The sequence below is a fragment of the Ornithorhynchus anatinus genome, chromosome 12 (genome assembly GCF_004115215.2).
Source record: "Ornithorhynchus anatinus isolate Pmale09 chromosome 12, mOrnAna1.pri.v4, whole genome shotgun sequence".
Lineage (NCBI taxonomy): Eukaryota > Metazoa > Chordata > Mammalia > Monotremata > Ornithorhynchidae > Ornithorhynchus > Ornithorhynchus anatinus.
Window position 1 is genome coordinate 35,975,843 of NC_041739.1, and position 5,606 is coordinate 35,981,448.

Below are 5,606 nucleotides of genomic sequence, written 5' to 3' on the forward strand. Positions count from 1 at the left end.
GTAAAATGGGGATTAAGATTGTGAGCCCTATATAGGACAGGGACTATGTCCAACCTGATTACCTTATCTACCCCAGCACTTAGAATAGTGCTTAGCACAGAATAAGCACTTAAATACCACAATTATTATTATTGTTCTTGCCTTGGTTCTATTGCTTTGTGAAAGTATTTACAAGTCTGCCATGGTTGTCATAAGAGTGAACTCAGTTTCGAGAATATTTCATTCACTTAACATAGGCCCTGTGTAATTTAGAGTTTAGAATGGATTTTTATTTCCTGTTCAATGATATGTACTTTTTTCCATTTCATTTTGAGTCTTTAATCACCTCACTTGGCTGAATTTTCATTCTGCTTACTATTTCAGGAATAAAAATTCTCTACCTCTGTTGCACATCTCTACTCATTTCAACTGTTGGTGTTTCCTTATGAGTTTCTTCCAATGGGATATGTTGTTCTGATGTAGAATTAGAGGTATTCTATAGAGAGAATCAGTGAGAGTCAGTCAATCAATGGTATTTACTGAGCACTTACTATGTGCAGGGTACAGTACTAAATGCTTGGGAGAGTACAACAGAATTAGCAGATACATTCCCAACCCTTAAGAGTTTACAGTCTAGAGGGCTGCACAGAGTGTCTAGAGGATTCTTGCATTGGTGAAGCCTTGAGAATAAGCTAGTTTATTGCATTGAAGGAGAAGAGCAAATGGGCTGTGAACTCAATTCTACCCTTGGAGCCAAGTCAGGACTAGCAAAGGTGCTTGACAGGAAAAGATGGAGAAAAGTTGACTGGATCACTTATTTTTTGATCAATTTTTGCATCTGGTTGGAAGAGAAATCACCAATCTGCTGCTGAAAGGGAGAATCTGACTCATTAATAAAATGCTAAGCACCCATAACTGGCAGCTAGAGTATATGGAAGGAAAATAAAATGCTTGACCTCAAGGATTTTAAAGTGTAATAAAATGTTTAAACCAGTGAAGCAGTCTGGCCATCAAGAAGTTTTGGTTCAGTTCCCAGTTCTGCTTTCTAATTTAGGTCTGTATTTTGAGGACAACAGATGACTTCAGGGAAGATCAGACAGGGCAGACTGTTACAGGGAATTCTTGCAATGGCAAAGATGGCAGCCCCTTTGAGATAGCTCCTGAAGATGAATTCTGAACTAGCCTATTCTCTTCTAGCTACAGAAGGTTCTCAGCTGCTTTGTTTGTTGATCTATCAATCAATCCTATTTATTGAAGGCTTACTGTATGCACAGCACTGTACTAAGCACTCGGGAGAGTAGAATATAACAGAGTGGGTAGACCCATTAATATCTTCATTACTCTGATTAAGAAGACATAAGAAGGAGAACTGCCTAGCAGCATGGTGTAGTGAATAGAGCACAGGCCTGGGAGTCAGAAGTTCATGGGTTCTAATCCCTACTCTGCCACTTGTCTGCTCTGTGACCCTGGGCAAGTCACTTCACTTCTGTGCTTCAGTTCTCTCATCTGTAAATTGGGGATTGAGAATGTGAGCCCCACATGGGAAAGGGACTGTGTCCAACCCAATTTGCTTGTATCCACCCCAGGACTTTGCATAGTGCCTGGCAAAATAGTAAGCGGTTAAATACCATAGTTATTTCCTTTCAAGCAAAACCTATTCTCCCTCCTACTTAGAATATGAGACCCCCTGTGCCCAACCAGATTAATTTATAGGCACCTCAGAGCTTAGAACAATGCTTGTGGAAAGGGAATGTGTCTACCCACTCTGTTATATTGTACTTTCCCAAGCACTTAGAAAAGGGTCCTACACAAAATAGGTGCTCAGTAAATGATTGATTTGTTGATTGACTCATACCCAGTGCTTAACAAATACCATAATAATTATTAATGATTATTAGGCACACCAAGCTTAGCTAGCTAGTTTCATACCTTTACAAAGGCTAAGATAAGTGACAAGGGAGAAAACCCTGAGATGGCTATTTCCAAAGAGAGACTGATCCTGAAAAAAGTCAAGGCAAAGACGGAGAGACAAGGAAGGAGAAAGAGGACCCTGGAAGAAATATCACAGTTTTGCATTAGACTTGCCCTCAATCTCACTGGTCTTCCTGCTACTAGAAATGTTTGTTAGATTGAAAATATTTTGCCCCAAAACTGGTTCATACTATACATTCTAAGTTCTGATCTAGCCCCAAATATTTGGATTTGGTCAGATGCCCCAAGTAAATCATGTGTTCAATAGCTCTTTTATTACTAGTCAAATAGGCAGTCAAAATAGATTGTGAAAGATGACCTTGGGAACAAATATCATTTGTAGAGAATGCGTTTATCCATGAGTAATCATGGGACTGTCCTATGAATGGAAAGCTGAATAAGAAATCAAAGATAGAAAAAAGCAACCGCTTTTCAGGATAGGAAGATGCAAATAGTGGGGCTCTTCCGTGGTCAGTGCTAGAAAAGTTTTAACTTTTTCATAAATAATCTCAAAGAAGAGATGCACAGAGAGCTCAATTATTCCCACAACTACAGCTGCTCCCATTTTGCAAATAAGTCTCCCAAACCAACTCACTTGCCCCAACCCCTCTTCTGCTCTACAATTTATTTCCTATTGCCTCCAGGGCAACTCTACATGGTTGTCTCACTAGCACCTTAAAATGAACATACTAAAAACTGAACCCTCCATACTTCGATCCTATCCTGTGCACTTAGATCCTATCTTCATTGCTTTTTTACTTATGCATGCTTTATTCATTTCCATAGTATTTATAGATCTAACAGTATATTCTGTTTGTATGGTTTGTGTTGTTTCCTGCCTTTCATTTGTTCTTCCACCAGTTTTCACTCTAAGTCATTTTTGTCTGTCTCTTCCCATTAGATTGCAAGCTCCTTGGAGCCAGGGATCATGTGTCTTGCAACTGCTATACTCTCCCAAAACACTGAATATAGTACCTAGCAATCAGATGCTCAATAATGCAATTATGGAATTGATCCTAAACCCACTTCTAACTTCTCCATCTCTATAACCCCACCATCCCCTTCATGGACCTCTGGACTCTGACTCCTCACTATTGTCTAATCCTCACCTTCAATTTTTCCGTAAACCTTTCTGATTCTTGCATAATTTTTCCCTGGGACTCAAATATTTTAATCCTTAGAAAGGAGTTTCTGTTTGAAGCAGAGGTGGTTGGGCAAGGATTGGAGGTTTTGAGTAATGGGGAGACAGACTGAACGGCATTTTAGAAAAATGATCTGGTCAGCAGAGTAATATAAGACTTGGAGTCAGGTAAGACAGGACACAGGAAGGTCAGCAAGAAGGCTGATATAATAGTCAAGGTGGGATATGATGTGTGCTTGGATCAATGTGGTAACAGTTTGGATGGAATGGAAAAGGCAGACCTTAGTGATATTGTGAAGGCAGAAACAGTATGTGGGTTAAATGAGAAAGATGATTCAAAGGCAAATGTCAAGATTGTGGTCTTGAGAGTTAGGGAGGATAGTGATGTTGTCCTCAGTCATGGCAAAGATTTGGGGAGGACAGTGTATAGGTGAGAAGATGAGGAGTTCTATTTTGGACATGTTAGGTTTGAGGTATCAGCAGATATCCAGGTAGAAATATCCTGAAGACTAGAGGTAGTATGAGACCATCAGGGGAACAGGTCAGGGCTGAAAATGTAGATTTGGGAATCATCCATGTAGAGGTGGGAGTTGAAGCCATGGGAGCAAGTGAGCTCTCCAAGGAAGTGGGTTTAGATATAGAAGGAGATCCAGAATTGAGCCCTGATGGATCCCCACAGTTAAAGGGTGGGAGGCAGAAGCCTGGGAAAGAGATGGAGGAGCAGCCAGAGAGATAAGGGAATCAGGAGAGGACAGAGTCAGTGAAGTCAAGGTTGGATAATGTTTACAAGAGGAGGGAGTGGCTCACTGTCAAAGGTCAAGAGGATTAAGATACAGCAGAGGACACTGGATTTAATGGAGGTCATTGGTGACCTGAAAGAAGGCGATTTCCATAGAGTATAGGGGGAGGAAGCTAGATTGGAGGTGGTCCAGGAGAGAATTGGAGGAGAGGAAGTGGAGGCAGAGGGTGTAAATAACTGCTCAAGGAGTTTGGAAAGGAATGGTAGGAAGGAGGGAGGGTGATAACTGAGCTGTGGGGTCAAGGGTTGGGTTTTTTTTTTTTAGATAAGAGATACATAAGCATGTTTGAAAGCTGTGGGAAAGAAGTCAGTCAAGTGTATTTATTGAGTGCTCACTGTGTGCAGTGCACTGTACAACAATTTAAATGGACATGGTCACTGACAAGAAGTTTACAATCTGGGGCAGGGGAGCCATTGGAAAATGAGAAGTCGAAGATTGAGGTTAGGGAGGGAAGAAGAAGTGGGGGGGATATTTTGATAAGGTACAAAGGGATGGGGTCGAAAGTACAGGTGGAGTGGGTAAATTTTGAGAGATGGCAGGAGATCTCTTGAGATTCTTCTGGGAAAGATGGATGAGTTGAAAAGAAGGGATGAGAAGGATGGAATTAGAGGAGCAAGGGACATAAGGAAAAAAATCATAGCTGATGGATTTAGGGTGTGTGCTGTGGGAGAGGCAGGTTGTGGTGGGAGAGTAATTTCAAAGTTGGTGAAATTAGAGATTGAAGAGTGATTGTACAGTGACAAAAGGAAACCTTTATTTTCATAGCAGGTGCATGGAATTTGTTAGCTTGGGAAGTTGGGCAGGCCAAAACTATCACTATATTCAAGAGAGGTTTGAATCAGTACATAGATAAGCATATTGGGTTATTAGAGGAATATATGATGGGTCACAGCTCTCTCCACCTTGGTAGCCTCATCTCCTCCAAAAGGCCGTCCTAGAATAAACCCGCATTTCCTCTACTTCCTCTCCTTTCTTCATTCCCTTTGTACATGTATCTGTATCCTTTATGTGCATATCTAAAATTTATGCTGACTTGTCTCCCCCTCTAGACTAAGCTCCTTCATTCACTCAACTATTTATTGAGCACTTACTGTGGAGCAGAACTCTGTACTAAGATCCTTGAGGGCAGAGGTCATATCTACGAACTCGGTTGCACTGTACTGGCCCAAAAGGCTTAGAACTGTGCTTTGCACACAGTAAGCACTCAATAAATACCTTTGATGATTCAACTACTGCTCTGATCCAGTAATGGCATTGTACTCACATTCTTAGGGTTATAAATTTAGTGTGTGGTGAAGGCAAGTCTTGTAAACTAACTTAACTTCCTCTATTTGATTTTTCTAAACCATAAATGATAATGTTCCTTTATTTCTTCCCTCTAAGAACTCCTTGTCTAAAACTTTGAGATCATTAGATGAATATCCTCTGAAAGTGGAAAATATTTTATAATTTGGGAAAATATATTCTATGGTGTAGGGCAATGGAATTGAAAATATCACCAAACTGAAAAAGGAATATTTTGGGCTTCTTAATCTAAATGATCATATCAACACCACTGAAGGGCACAGCAGATCATAGCCTAAATTTATGTTAAAATAAGTGATCTTAAAAAACATATGGTATTTGGTCTTGACACCAGATGCCAGAAAAAAAAAAGAGTTCAGTTTACAAAGCAGCATTCATTTAGGGAAGTACATTTTTCATTTTGCTTCCAA